The 16,273-nt window shown below is 42.8% G+C and overlaps 1 long non-coding RNA gene across 1 annotated transcript in view; it reads right to left on the minus strand.

The window, feature by feature from the left end:
- Nucleotides 1–574: 574 nt before the first annotated feature.
- The window catches only part of LOC135318683 (uncharacterized), a 99,042-nt gene continuing 83,343 nt past the window's right edge, over nt 575–16,273 (minus strand). The window contains exons 2-3 of the long non-coding RNA XR_010376954.1: nt 1,625–1,871; nt 575–1,148 (exon numbers count right to left, since the gene is read on the minus strand). This is a non-coding gene — a long non-coding RNA (uncharacterized LOC135318683). The remainder of the gene's footprint in view (nt 1,149–1,624; nt 1,872–16,273) is intronic.

Consider the following 16,273-nt stretch of genomic DNA (forward strand, 5'->3'; position numbering starts at 1 on the left):
GAGCACTAAGATGGAGTGACAGGGCTATGCAGCACGGAGAGCAAAGGGCAAGGTAAGGCGTTAGGGAGACCCAGGGCAGGGGGCTGGTTCCAGACTGGCACTGGGAGCAGCAGGAGGGATGGGAGGAGAAATGCTTGACTGCATCGTGACAAGGCAAATATATGCCTGATACTTTATAGTCTGGCGGCTCTCCCACTGGAGACATCACGACAATTCACTGCGCTAGGAGCCTGGGCTCCACATACAACGTCTGTCTGTACCTCTTGGGACACCTTCCACGGCCCCGACACCAACTCAGCTCTGACTGTAAGCTGACCAACGGTCTGTCCAAAGAAGTCCATGATGGTGGTCAGTGGGATGATCTCCCCCGTGAGACATGGACTCTACTTGTGGAAGCCCGTCTTTCTTTTCATAATAGTCCTAGTATCTCACTTCATGGGAAGAAAGCCACGCCAATAACACCCTATGATAAAGCGTGTGGTCATAAAGTTTTTATTCCCCACATTCGATAGGAGAAGGAAGGCAGCTTTCAAGTTCAGTGTCTTCAATTACTTCCAACAATACTTAATAGGTATTAGGAATTTTATTTTTAAATTAGGAATGCAAAATAAACAAATAAAATAAGAACACCAAGAGCAACTGGAAAACACAGCCAGTGTTCCTCAGGCTAGAGTGCTATTGTGTTTTACGACAGTTGCCTAAGGATACCCAGGGCATATAGTCAAAACCTGCCCCTCGCACTGGTTTACACCGCGGGGAAGTGTGGGGCTGGCAGTGAGCCGACAGGAGCTCCGGGCCCAGACTTCTCTCCAGCTGACTGTGTGTCCTTGGCTTAGTCTCCTCGGCTGGGATAAGGCCTTTCTTTGGCTCTGCGTCATTCAAGCTTCACTCCGGCTCTGAAGGCCCATGACTGTATTGCTCCACCCAAAGGTCACTGTCATTTTTCCAAGGTTGCCTTCACGGTCAGGGAGTTTTGGGACCGATACCGGTGTATCATGGTGACGAAGTGTCCTTGGCTACCCTGCGAGCGGTCACTGCCCACAGAGGAGCAGAGGGAGGTGAGGAAGTCGTACTGCCGACAGGGGTCTCCGGGGGCACTGAATACCGCTTAGGAGTCTCTCACAAGACCCCAAGTCCCTCCGCACTTCCTTTAGGAAAAAAAAAGAATTTTAACTTCAGTCCTGGCATTAGAATGAGCCAGGCAGTCATACAACCTGAACTGAAAGGGGCCTTACAGGTAAGTGGCTGCAAACCACTGCTCCCTCCCAATACTCAGCATGCCCACTTATAGGTGGGGACGCCCACATCTCAAGAGAGCAAAGCTGGCCCACAGGTCCACTCCCACTAAGCAGCAGAGTGAGACCTGAACGCCAGTGGCTCCCCCAGCAGACCCCTGCCCTTTCTGTGACTGCAAAGGCCATCCTTTATGAGATTCTCTGTGTTTGTCTAAAATACAGTCCTAGGAAGTTCTACAAACCCTTGCTTTGCAAAGGGTGACCCATGACCCAGCAGCACTGGCATCAGCTGGAAACCTGTTAGAAATGCAGAATCTCAGGCCCCTCCTCAGACCTACTCAATCTGAACCTACTATTGTGATAAGGCCTCCCAGGGAACACAAGTGCACCTTAAAGTTTGAGAAGCACCAACATCTCAAATACAAACAGTCAGAGTCCGCAGAAGTCTCCTAGCTTAGTCGTCCAACACTGGGAATTACTGCAGCTCCGAGTGGCCCCAGAGGACCACGATGGTTACTTATTGATCCACATTAGCAGGTGGCTCTTTAGTTCTCCAGGCAGAAACCTGTGACCTTCATGGGAGAAGCCTGAATGATTCTCAGTCGCTACTTAGGAATCTACATCCATTTTTGGTATCTAGGAAACAAGGAAGAGGTTTTTTTGGTTTGTTTTTTGTTTTCTTTAAATATCAGATGACTGTGACTCTTTTGTTAACTTCTGCTTACTTTGCTTTGGCTTTGGTTTCATGAAACCAGAACCTCCTATTTACACAGGGTTTACATAAGGTTCATTGTTCTTTCTGTGGCACAAAGAGGCAGCCTAGGGAAGAGAAAAAAGCAAGAGCAGTGGGCCCAGAGTCCCCCAGAGCTGAGTTCCAATACTGCCTCAAATATTTAACAGCTGTGTGTCCTGAAGCAGGGCAGTTTACCTCTCTGAACTTCACTCTCCTCATCAGTAAAATCGTTATGCCGATAAGAACTAACTTAAGGCGAGTCACAAGAGATTATATACATGAAAGTTCCCAGGCAAGTGTTTAGTAGGATGCAGAGCTGTGTAATTTAGAAAGGTAGTAAATAGAGCATGCAATAAATACTTCCTGAGCAGCTACACTGTGAGCAGACACAGGGCATATGCTACTAAGTGAGACATACAGTGACGCCTCCATTAGAACTACTGCCCATTGAGAAAGTAAGGGAAAAAATGACTGAGTGCTTGCTATGTATGTGCAAGGCACTGTTCTAAGGACTTTACTTGGATGGACTGATTTAATCATCACTGCTATCCAGTGGTTCTAGGTACTATCCTTAACTCACTTTACAGATGAGGAAACTGAGGTGCATAGGAGTTAAGTAACCTGGTTAAAGGCTGTACAGCTAGTAAGTAGACACACCTAGGTCATTATCCCAACAGGTCGGTTCTGGAGCCCAGTTTCTTAAGCTCTCTGCTACCGTGCCTCACTATACGCAGCAACTAAATATATATAAATATATGCTCCAAGAGGAGATGGCCAGGGAGCTGGAAGAGTGTATCACAGAGCCCCAACCCCATCTGAGGGGCTAGATCAGGCTCTCTGTGAAGGTGAAGAGAAGGAGGATGAGAAGGAGGTGATGAGAACTCAGGCAAAGAAGGGGAAGAATCACCCCAGCCAGGAAAGAACAGGGGTGAAGACCTGGGATTAACTGAGAGCTCAGGTAATTTAATATTAAGTGACAGAAGAGCTCTTGATTCCTGAGGACTGCAGCTCAAAACTCAACCAACCAACCCAAACGTTCATGAAGACAATCTCTTGAATGTTACTTCTGTCATGTATACATTCCCAACTTTTAACCGGGGCCACTATCAATACCTGTCCTGGTCAGAGAGAGACAGGTGAGCTGGCAATGAGAAGGACAGAGACCAAGGGCTTTGGCATCGAGTCTGGCCATGGATCCACGGATTCCTCCTTTCTGTATGACCTTGAGAAGATGATTTTAAATTGTCTCCTATAACTTAGTTTCCTTATCTGGAAAACAGGAATAATAATACTACTTTTTGTAACTGTGGTAAAGATGAAGTAAGCCATGCGTGTATGGCGCTGGCCTATAGCAGGGGCTCAGGGAATGTCTTCCCCCTCCCCTTCTCAGTGGTCAAAGCTGGAAGATGGCAGTTGTTCAGGGAAACCAGACACTATCTCCAAACATCCAGGTCCCCTCACCCACCCTCCATCTTTGAAGGTATCTGGTTTACCTGATGTCTTAAGCAATGATTGGTTGTAAAGTTCTATCATAGTGTACCCATGAGACTTGTCAAAAAAGTCTTTGTTTGTTTAAGATCCTTCAGAGGAAGCAAAACTCCAAATTGGACGAAGATACCCAAGTGCCCTATTGAGAGTCTCTCTTATAAACAAGTAAACAAAATGTGAAACTAGACAATCAAATTACAATATAAGAAAACGAATGGGGTTTTTCTGTTCCTAGCAGTGCACACTAAAGGAATATGTATGCCTTCAATCTCCACCAATGCCAGAGAGACAATTTTGGAGTCAACAAAGACAGTCTTTTTCAGGGATACCTGAACTTCAGAATTGAAATCATCTTAAAGAACACTGGGCTAAGCCCCCTGTTTGCCAACATTTATGAGTGATTTTTAAAGCTGAAGCAAAAATCACATGGGGTTATTGGCAGAGTTAGGACTTGAACTTGGGACTCCTGGGGCCATCAAGGGGCAGTATGTGCCCTGATCAGCTAAGGAGATTTGCTGCTCAACACAAAGAATTCAAGTCTCAACGTTTAAGCAGAAAGCTGTGGATAAGTGGCTAAAGTCCCTTCTTTGAAGAGCGAAAATAGAGTTAAAACTGCTATAAAGCAACAAAGCCTCAATTCAACATATCTAAGGACATATTCTCTTTTCCTAATAGATGTAATAATCCTCATGCTTGTCATTTCTCATTGACCCCTTTGTGGGAAGTTAGTAAAGTTTGCTTAGATTTGCATGTGATTTCCATACTGGTCACCCAATCCCAAACTCACGTCAGTGGGTAATCACAGGCCAGTTCCTGTTCTGGTTCTTGGTCATTAAGCAAGAATGCTGAGTGCTTTAGCCTCTGCCAGGCAAAGCCATCACCCAAGGAAAGGAAGGCTATTCTCCATCATGGCATCCTTCCAGCTGGGGATCAAGGCAGCCTTCCTAATCCTGATGCCCTTCAAATGCCTTTCAAAAAGGCCACAAAGGACTCCCCAGTGCAGTGATGCAGTGTGTGGTCCGAACAAGTCAGCTATGAAAGAAACGTCTGGGGCAACTGAGGACATTTGAATTTGGAATGGGCATGACATGGCACTAGGAAATGACTGTTAATTTTGAGCGGTATGATAATTGTATGATCATTATGTAAGATAATAGCCTCATTTTTAGAGACGCATTATGGAATATTTGGAGTGAAATGTCAAGATGTCTGTAATTTGCTTTAAAACATAAACTACTCTAAAATACTAAGCAAATTTTCAAGGATAAATCAAATGCAGCAAAATGTTAGTAAGTATAAAATCAAGGTTTAAGTATCTATTACAATATGCTGTCTACTTTTCTGTGTGTAAAAATTTGCATACTAAAAATTTTAAAAGGAAATAAAGTTATTCTTTTAGAATTTAAAAAGAGCTATGAAACATCACCTCTTGTTATTCTGTTTGTCCAGCCAAAAGTCCATTTCCAAAGATAGATGCTATGATAAAGAAAATAAGAATTTTCTTTTTTATGTAAAAAGAACACACAGTTAACTAATACATGAATATTTACTCATTGCAAAAACTCCCAAACATCAAGAAGTATAAAAAGTAACAAATGAAAGTCCTTCTCTGTGGACTGTCCTCTCCCCGTCAAATTCCTCCAATAGCTCCTGCCCACCCCCTGCCCACCCTTCTCCGCACCATTAACAGTTTAGTGGAAGTGACTAGGAAAATGGATTTGTGTTCCTGGGCCAACTTAATGCTGAAATCATCCATGAAAAAAAGTGATAAAAGCAGAGTAGAGGGGTGGAGGGGGGACAGGGGCAGGAGAGGAAACAAGCTTTCTGAAGCGCTGAAGAGCTGGACGCAGGTATATTATTTTTGGAGAGACGCCTAGGTGCTCATTCTGTTTTCTCCCCAAGAGGAGAATATGGCCCTCCTAATACTGAGTTCAGTTCATCATCCAGGAAAGCCAGAACTTTGCAGATATTCCTTCCCTTAAACCGAAATGCCAAGGTCAGTAAAGGAAAATCCTTCTCCCAAGGTTGTATGGTCATAAAGTGAACATTCTCAATGCTGCTTTCTGAACATGGCAGGGTCCAGTCTGGGAAGAGAGTGTCACCTCCAGTGTTTGGCCCTGACAAGGACCCAAGGCTCCAGAGTGGAAACCATGACAAGATGGTTCCCTTACACAGTGAACCCTTGGTTAAGAAATGGGAGCTCATGTTAAATGTGTAAGTGTCATCTGTTTTCATCAAGTAGCCAAATAGGCACTGTGTAGCACCAAACACATTGGTGTTTTCATGAAAACAAACAGTTTGGTATGATTTATATTCTTACAGTCCCTGAAACTTGATAGAAGCAAATTTTGTACTAACAGCCGCACACATGTACAACAGCTTATACCTGAAATGACAAAGGAATCATCAACCTTTAGAAAACATGACTCCGGTCCTCTCAGAGTACTCTGATGCGCTAGGTTTGACTCTGGCGGTCTGGTGGAAGACACTGAGCAAACTGTTGGGAATGCCTCACATTGTGTTGAAACAATGGACTGGCTCTCTTGTTTTGGGTGGTATGGTTGTGTTTTCCAGAAACTGGATGAATCATTTGTCTCAAGCAGGCAGTGGCCATGCCAGCTTGGCTGTGCTCCAGGTAGCCTTTCCTAAAATCTGCAGAAGAAATGTGTGCTATTAGAAATGTTTGAGACACATTTCCTGGAAGAAAAGTCCTAGGTGATCAAGATCTCCTTCTCATCTATCTCTACGAAAAAAAGGGCTCCTTCTGGGTCTTTCTTCTCTTAGATCTGTGAGTATAATTATCTGAAAAGGATCAACCAGGCCATGATTTTACAGAGGGAAAGGAAGTAGTATTCCTCAGTGCTTTAGCAATGTATATCAGTTAAGAATGCTTTGGTTGCAAATAAGAGAAACAGGGTCTAACAGAGGCTTAAGCAAATATGAGATTTTTCTCCATCATATATCAAGAAATTTATAGAGAAATTAATCCTAAAGTAATATGGCAGCTCAAGGATACCTATCAAGAATACCCATTCCTTTTGTCTTTCAACTTCACTATCCTTAATAAATCGGTCTTTCATTCTCATTGCTATTGTCTAATTGTTACAAAATGGATTCCATAGCTCCAAGGAACACAACTTTAATAAAGGCTGAAAGAAGAAGAAAGAAGTTATCTATCTGTCCCTTTTATTTGGAAAGAAAACATCTCAGCCTTCCAGCCAAGTTCCCCTCAACTCTCATTGGCCTGAACTGGATTTCATCATCTCCCTTAGCTGAAGGGAAGCAAGAAAATTGCCTTTTACAAAAGGAAAAGGTGTTCATGACTGAATTCAAGCAATTATGATTTGCCACCTGGGACTCTACACATTGCAGAGGTTGCTGTTATCAAGAAGGAAGATGGAAGTGGATATTAAGCAGATAACTAACACTCCTGTACCATCCAATGACCATACTCCACCTTCAGTGCCTTGTACTCCGAAACTTCTTTCCCTCTTCTGCCTTTAACACAAGCAGAACATACAGCATTCTCATTTTTTAAGGCTTGGTTTAAGCCTTCCTGAATGGTCTCCTCCAGGACGTTATCTCTGAGGACTTTATCCCACAGAAATCATAGCTACCATTGATTGAATGTTTACTGTAAGCCAAACATTAGACTAAATTTGAAGTATTTTTAACAATTCTCAAAGAATCTCGCCAAATAGATGGCATCCCTCATCATATAGTAACTTTTCCACAGTCAGCACAATGAGTATGGAGTGAGGGCTGATTTGAACTCAACTCTATCTGAAGCCAAAGACCTTCTCTCTTTTCCCTCTAACACATGTGCCCTTTTTCTCTGCTGAATTCCTGTGGAACTCAGAGCACTGCCAAAGCCTCTGTTTTCTTCTGCATTACTCTATGAATTATTTATTTGTGTAAATTATACAGAAAGAGTTCTACTTCCTAGGGTCAGGGAGGTCTTCAAGTTGTCCTCGTCATTTATCTTCAACCATGTCTAACTAGCCAAGTAAGCTTTCTTTACAGGGTTGTTGCTTTTTTTTTTTTTAAACCCAGGGCCTAAGGAAAGCTTTCTCAGTGAAGACCTGACCTTAGTGTTCTTGTCTTATCAAGAATGAGGTGTTTGTTAAAATTATGGTATAGTGGTTCTCAATCTTGGCTGGTTTAGCTGGTCTCAGGTGGGACCCGGGTGGAGCCCAGACATTAGTATTTCTAAAAACCTCCTTAAGTTTTCATGTGCAGCCCAGATTACAGTTCTAAAATGAGACTGAGTCTCTGTATGTTTACCCAGCAGTTTCAGTCTGTTCTAATGATCAGGTTAGTCTGTGCAAGACCAGCCACTAATGACCTTTTTGAGGGAAGAGTAGAAACTCTTTCTTGGCTCTAGTCATGATGGACAATTTATTCTAGTCCTATGCTTGAGTGTGTCAGAAGGGTGTTAGGGATTTTTGTAAAACATAACAGAGCCAACATCTACAGAACCTCTACTGCAATGCTAGTCACTACACTAAGAACTTTCAGTGGCTGATTATTTTCTTCCTTATATTACTCTTTGAGCCAGCTTTGTATTACCCCATTTTATAGTCAGGGAAAATTACTTAAGGATACATGGTTAGTAAATGGTGGAACCACGGGTCCAATCCAGGAAGCCTGACCTTGGTCTCTGGTTTTCTCGGTATGGTACTTCCTGCTCTGAAACACACTGGAGTCTTTCAATGGCATTATGAAGTAAAGTATTATCCTGTCTACTGAGTCAGAAAAGAGGATGGGAAGTTAGAGCCCAGGACTGGTCTGCACCTTTATCTTAGAGCAAAGGAATCTGACATTGAAAGAGAAATAAAGGCAGCCATTAGCTGTCAAGGGATTTATGCTTCTATAAAGCCAAGCTAAAGAATCTTCTACCATGTGTAAGACCTCACACTACACGCAGGGACTTGATCTTTTTAAGACATAACAACAGTTATTTCTAGGCAGTATGATACTGTGAATTAACTTTGGAATCCAGACTCTAGCAGAGTTTTACATGTTGGCCCCAAACTTGTAAGTAGGGTCCCACAAGCTAATCCTTAACTTTCTGAGCCTCCATAGCCTCACTTGTAAAAAAATAAAATAAAATAAAATGTTATGCTTCAAGTGGCTCTGAGAATAAAAGGAGATAATAAACATAATAGCTTATAAATAACTATAAATATTGCCTAATTCTGTTCCCTAAGAAAAACCCGTTCAGTTCAGCCATCAGAGGGTTAAGAAAGCCAGCTTGAGTGCAATCACGAGGTTGAGATATTTGATTTCTGAACAAAGGTTCTATAATTTCAGCTTAGCTGTGCCTATACCCAGCTCCGTGCCCAATCCCTGCAGCAGCCTGTGGGACTTGTAAGCAGACCCAGAGCTCTGCAGTAATGCTCTTTGAAAAAGTACCGTGCTTTAATAAGTCACTTTTCTCTCCTCCGGCTAAGTTCACATGAATTAGATTGCAAGGCACTTTATGCAAAACGTCTGACCTTCACTGCCTCTGATTTGCATTGTCATCGTTCCTTTATTCTTCTAAAGTGCCTTCATTTTGCATAATGTTATAATGTTATTCAGGCTCTGCAGTTAGCACTATTTCATTTCTCCAATTATAACCATTTTAGGCAAAGCTATAGATAACCTTCAGATACCCATGCCTGTGTGATATTTCATTCACAAGGAGGAAGCAATGAAACTCGACTAAAAAAAAAAGAAAAAAAATTTTAAAAGCTCATTTTGGGTGGACTTTTAAAACTTCAAGACTAGATTTTCTTTCCCTTTTGGGGATTAAGAGAGAGTGTTGTCTCCATCCCCCATGAAAATCTCTGCATTACTGTTTAGTTATCACAGGCAAAGCTTCCTATTGAAGCAGGGCATCCACCCAAGCTGAATAACCCACTGCTATAACTTGAAGGGTTTCTCAACCTCAGATCTCTCTTCTAACCGTTCCCATAGATCCCACCCCGCTGCAGGAATGCCACCCCAAGGCCAAGGATGGAAATCAGTTAATGAACCAGTACCTGTAAGAAACAGGACATACTACATTGTTATCTGCCATTTGTTTGTCTAAATGGGATTGTGATCCTTTCTTTAAAGTTAGTTGGAGAGGACTGATAAATATATTCTGAGAGAAGGGGATGGAGAGGGAGGGAGGAAATTACCCCAAACCAAATGTCAACCCTTTCACACTTTTCCAAAGACCCTTGATTACAATTTGGACATGCTAAACAGTAGAAGGAAACATTTGTTTCTCATAGCATTTACCAAATACCTACTATTCTTCAGACAAATCAAGCCGCATACAATACAAAAATGCACCCACCTTCAACAGGGCTTACCATCCTAGTCACAAGACAGCGGTGAGCTAGGCAAACAGGACACGAATCATGACAAATTAGAGAGACTGAGTATCTGTACCAGAATTAAACTCTGACATACAACGAACAAGTGGCTCTTCTATTTCTGTTATTTCACTTTTCTTCACGTGAACCACAATTTGATAAATACTTCAGGAAATGACATGTAAAAATTTAGTCCATGCAAATTGAGAAATGAATTTTATCAACAGTCAAATCACACAGTCGTATTTAAGGCCATCTCTTTGAAATAATTGCTGTTTTTCTCGGTTCTCTCCTCACCCCTGCTCATCTCTGACTGTGCGGGAGGGTGGCTGACTTGACCCCGTGGGGCTGGGTGAAGGTCACTCCTAAGGCTGTCTGAGTGTGTGCTGGGCAGCATCTCACCTACTATCCTTGATTTTGCTTCATCCCTGGGTGTTCACTGATGCTGACATCCGTGAATAATGAACTCCTCTACAAACTTCTTCTCAGTCCATTTGAGTCTGATCCCTCTACCCCATAAGCCCCCACCAAGAACCTCCTTACTTCCTACTGACACTACAGACCTCTTTGAGTCTAGGCTAGTCCTTTTCACTAGCCTTGGACAGGATGCTACCTCTTGGCTTCTGTTGCAGTGTCTCCTCAACCCCACCTTAGTTGGCCCCATTGCAGACTTAAGGGCTCTAAACCCAGCGTCTCTTCTGTTTCACCAGGAATCTCAGGGCTGCCAACAAAACCCTCTCTACACCAGATCATCCTCAGAAACCATGCCGGGGCTCCCCTTCTTGGCTTGTGGCTGCTCTGCATTATAGTGTCCTCCCAGAGTCCTTAGCAGGGAGGTGGGCCAGAGCCCTCTCTGCCCTGCGTAGTTCCCCAGTTTAGCCAACGTATCTCCTTCCTTCTCCAGAGTGGAAGGTGAGGTTACATCCCTGAGTCCCTTTCTTTCCCATCTCTGACGTCTTTCTCAGTCCTCTAGGTTCAGAGAGAGCGAGCCTTTCCCTGTGCTATACTGACAGGATGTTGAGAAGCAGAAATATTAAAGTAAAATCAACTAATATATATGCAAAAATAACACTTTTTTTATCCTTAAATATCCAGATTCTCAGTCACCAAATGCTAGAGCAGCAATTTTTTGCTTCCCATTTTATAGATAATGAAGAAAGTCATAAATCAAATCAGTGCACGTCAATCCCACTATATTAACACCTCATGTTAAATATCCATCTCTTTATTGACACTACACTTTGGAAATTTTCCAACATAAATGTATCTTGTTTTCCTTTGAGGGATGCCCTTCTTGCTCCTGACCCTTAAAAGAGAGGCGTTTTCCCAGTTATTTACTTGGTTTCCATACTTTTTTTCTCTTCACTACTTTTTAATATGTGTGTGATTTCATCTACTCTAAGAATTTAGCCAGAATCTTTAAATCCAGACTCAACATTTTATTCTTGCCTTGCCCATTTTCCCAATTGTTGTTGGGAAAAGGATGGTTCTTCAAACTGGACATTCAAAGAACGGAATGGTCCCCATGGCAATGACTTTCTAATTTCTATTCGTATCACCCTTTCCTCAAACATCTTACTGTCATATGTGGGTCTTCATTCACCAACCCCCTGACCATGCTGGTTCCCACAGATTCTACCTTCTTGGTCCCCATGATCTTACCCTCATTTACTGCTCCCTGCCTTACTCCATACAGGACCTCATTACTTCTCAATGGGGCATGAAGTCAGGAAAGTATGACGGAGTAGAAAGAAAAGGAACTCACATTCCATCTTAGTATCCTGGCATCCTACATGCTCCAATACTTGGCCCCAAATACAGTTTGTGTCTTAATCTTGAATAAATGAATGAATGACATATACTTTTACACTCTCCATAATGAGCTCTGATTCCTTATCACAAGTTGCCTACCCACTGCACCTCACAATTTTGCTGCACGTCTACAGTTGAAGAACATTCACAGCTCTCCCTCACTGCTTTGAATTTCCAATGCTGAACACTTCCGTTTGTCCAGGGAGCTTCAGAATTGCTCAGCCCTATCACCCAGAGCCCAATCATCCACTAAGCCTGGCATCATGGCTGGGTGACAGCATCCCTCCCACTCATGATCTTCTCTTTATGCCTATCTGCTCTCCCTTTAGAAACCAATTCTGCCTCTTGCTGCACTTTAAGCCATACTAGTCTCTCACTCAGCCTCTTTCATCATGAACAGGATGACACAGGAACTCAGGAAGCCCATGATGTCTACAGAAAAGGAAAACCAATTTTTTTCTTTTTTGGCTAACATTTTTTTTCCTCCAAACTGTTGTCCTTTTTCCCAGAAATTTAGCTGTGTTATTTTTAACCTGAATTAGGTGTGTCTCTTTCCAGGAGACTTCCTTTCTATAAGCAGTGAGAAAAGCTTCAGAATGCATCTTCAGTTTTAACATATTAGTAATCATATTATTTATTAATTAGCCATCTCTGCAGCCTCAGTATTTTAACAAAGGACATAGGTGCTATTTTGAGCATTATTTTCATCTTGGGGCTTCTACACCACCATGATTTGTATAAAGAAGGAAAACATCTGATGACCCCGGAACAGTTCACAGTTCCCTTCATGAACTAATCATTTACTAGGACTGAGTGAATAGTCTACACTTGCCCTACCAGTTACTTATCGCTGTTTAACAAATCACTCCATAATTTATTAGCTTTAAATGACAGCCAGGCATTATTTCTCTTGGACTTACAGATGATTGGGAAGTTCTGCTGAGCCGCGCTGAGCTTGCTTGACCTTGACCAGGCTCACTCATGCATTTGTGGTCAGCTGAGTTAGGCAGGCAGCTCAGCTAATCCCGGCTGAGCTTCTGTGTCACATGTTTGAAGGTGGACTGGTCCAAGATGATGTTGGCTGTGACAGTTCAGCTCTGTCTGATCGCTCACCCTACAGCAGGCTAATCCAGACGTGGTCCCACGGAGTTAGTAGGATTCCATATTCAAGAAAACTCAGTCAAGCAAAAGAAGGGGAGACACTCAAGGGCTTTTTAAGCTTCTACTTGTGGCATGTTTGCTAGCATCCTAATAGTCAAAGTAATGTACAGCCTTAGCTCAAAATCATAGAGGGAAGGGCTTCTAGTTACAGGATAAAAAGCACGAATAATGAGAAGCCATTAAGTAAGCCCATCAATGCAATTGATTTACCACTTTCCAAAGTCTCCTTCTGACTGGCATACCTCATGAGAGTGTAACTATAATGCCCTACCTAATCTAACCCTGCTGGGAATGACACCATCATCACCGCCAACAACAAAAACAAGGTTCCATGGACCACCAACTGCAGTGCTTAGACTACAATATAAATGTTCTTATTCAATCTATACTCCAAAGTTCCATTTAATCCATAATCCAATCTATAAACTAGATGCTATTATTTCAAGTCAGGAGCTCTAATTCCAAACCCCATGAGCTTCAGCGTGAAGCTAGTCTTCCTACAATAACAAGTTTGCAATTATGTCTCCTATAGGAACACACATCATGATGATGGCCTTTTACTATATTTTGTTCTTGTCTCTCAGTAAAAACTCTTTGGTGAAGAGTTTATACATCAACTCTCTTATAGTAAAAATCATTTGCCAAAAGATGTGTGGATATACAGGAATTTATGAAACTGAGAGGTACAGTGAAAAATATTACTCAGGGATCATCTCTCAGTAATGGCTCACAAATCATTTTATACCACATCCTCAGGAACTTAGAATCTCTCTTACTCCTCTAAAATCATTGCTGAGCAACAAAAACAAAAAATGAAAATGGGAAAGAAACTGCTTTTGCGAGTATCCCTCAGCTCTGGGTTCATCCCTGCTAGACCTGCTTTTCACAAACATTCTGGATCCAGGAAGGAAATGACATACCCATGCAAACATGAAGCCAACTAACCATATTTAGTAGTGGTGAAGAATGAGGGAAATTATGGGGAGAGGAGATGCCTAGTACTTAATAAAGAAACCATCATCTTATCAGGCCTAATTTAAGATATTCTTTGACACAATAGACTCTTTAACAAATTCCACAAAGCAAAAAAAATCACTATGAAAATTTCATCGCCTACCAAATAAGCTTCTGAAATGACCAAGACTGTTTGGCAAGATAGTCTTTAAGTTGGGATTTCATCCTCCATGAAGGCTACACTATGAGGTGGAGAGGGACACTGCGGAGTATACCACAGTGCTTGTTGCAGGTTCTTTGTTGAGAGTGCTCAGGTTTAATTTGCATTACATGTTCCATGGCCCCTGGGAGTGCCCCAAGTACCCGTCTAAGTCAAGGGTCAATAAAGTTTTTCTCTAAAAGGCCAGATGATAAATCTGTTAGACTTTTCAGGCCATACAATTCTGCCATTTTGCACAAAAACAGCCCTAGACAATATGTAAATGAACGTCCATGGCTGTTTTCCTATAAAATTTTATTCAGGCTGTAATTTTCTGACAACTAGCCTAAACAATCAGGAAGTCTTGAGAGAGTCAAGCTCTGTTGCTTTGGAGAGTAAGTCTGGCTTCTGAGTAGGAGGAGGCATAGGCCTATTTAAGAGAAGCTTAACTTCCCCTTCTTCTTGTCATACTTGGCAAATGGAATATGGACAGTTTCAGGTAAGAATGATGGGGTAACCCAGTGCACTTGACAGCCAAGAAGGGGATTCTGTTGGGGAAACTGAGTCTCACAGGGAGAACAAGACCGTGGCCACAGAAGAGCCTTGTTTCCCTCTGACACAAATTCAGGGTTTTTCTCTGGCAAAAGCTTAATTCTGAAGTGCTGAGAGATGTAAGGCAGGATGGACCAAAGGACTCAAGTCAAACATTTAAAAACCACTGGACTAGAAGCAAGGAGATCTGAGATCTGGTCCTAGCTTTGCCCACTAACCGCACGTGTCAATTACTTGATTATTGAGATCAAGTTTTCTCCAAAAATTAAAGAAGAGATTCTAGTGTTTTTCCTCTGTGTGCCCATCTGTATCAGAATTACTTAGGCTGCTCATTTAAAAGGCAAATTTCTGGACACTGTCCTAGACCCACTGAGTTATCATCTCTGTGGGTTGGAGCCTGGTGATACGTATGCACAGCATGAGTTCCAGGGGTTCTAAAACTCCAGGAAAGCTTCAGAAGCCCTGGACAAGAAAGAAATTCTCCAATAAGCCTTCCAGCCCTGATGTTCGGCACCTCTAAAATGTGGCATTAAATCCATCACCCTCTGCACTGCCGACTTCTCAGGGAGAAGTGCCTGTTAACTGTGACACATATGGCATTCATTAGAGTTGTGTGGAATTTCGGAAAGAATAACCAGCCTCACCTCTACCTCTGCATGGAGAAATGGTCTCTTGGCCTGGGCAGATGTGTTATTTGACAATCAGAAGGGAGAAAAAGAAATAACTAACTCCACACCCTTTTCCTCAGGCCCAAATGCAAATTTGGAACTCACTCTGCATACCTTTCCAGGGAGGCAGCCCCAGCTGATGAGGGACTTCGTGCTTGTAGCAACAGGCCCTGGAAGTTGAATCATACCCTTGAAACTGACATAGATCCCTTCAGTTCAACAGAGCAGCTGAGGGAGGAGGAAAGGTGTGTGTATGTGTGACTTTGGTGTCTGTGATGTGTGGGCTGTTCATGCGTGATAGTGTGTGTGGTGTGCATGGTGTTTCTGAGTGTGGTGTGTGTGTGTGCTGGGGGAGGGCAGGGTTAGGGGGATGGTTAGCCAAGAGAGCCAGAGTCCACAGATTCAACAGTCCCCACTCTGTGCCAACCCCCAGCCAGGCGCTAAGAGTACAGAGATGACTTAGAACAAGTCACTGGCGGGAAAAATCCTGAGTCCAGAGTGTAGCCTTTCCTGAGTGTCATGAGCCAGGCACTTTCCCTGCATCACCCTCTTTGAGACAGAGATTGTGGTTATTCCCATCTCACAGCTGAGGAAGAATGAGGCTCTGAGAGGTTAATAGTAGAACGCTGTGACAAACCTGAAAAACTTGAAACTAGGCAGCTCAGGCTCCAGGGCCCGTTCCATTAACAACCACCGTCATAGTAGCTGATCTTTACTGAGGGTTTTGCACACGTCATGATCTCAGGATGCACGCAACCAACCCCCTGAGGTAAACGCAACTATTCTCATTGTCCCAGTGAGTGAACTGTCCAAGGCCATAGAGTCTTGTAGAGTGGTTGACCCAGGATTTGAACCCAGCAACCCTGCAGCTCCAGGGTGTGTGCTCCCAGCATTCTGTTACTTTGCCTCTTAAAGGCAGACAAACGCGGAAATAAATGACAACACGAAAGATGCATGTATACGGTTAGAGGGAGAAAAGGTAACTTTCTGGGGGAGGCCACAGAAGACTTCCCTAGGAAGCGCTGTTCTCTTGCATTTTCAAACCTGACTTTTGGAGAACTAGCAGAGTCCATACTCCTCTGGCCATGAGTTTAAAGACAACAGAGAGAGTGTGATGGTTGTAA

This window comes from Camelus dromedarius, chromosome 20 (assembly GCF_036321535.1).
Source record: "Camelus dromedarius isolate mCamDro1 chromosome 20, mCamDro1.pat, whole genome shotgun sequence".
Classification (NCBI taxonomy): Eukaryota; Metazoa; Chordata; class Mammalia; order Artiodactyla; family Camelidae; genus Camelus; species Camelus dromedarius.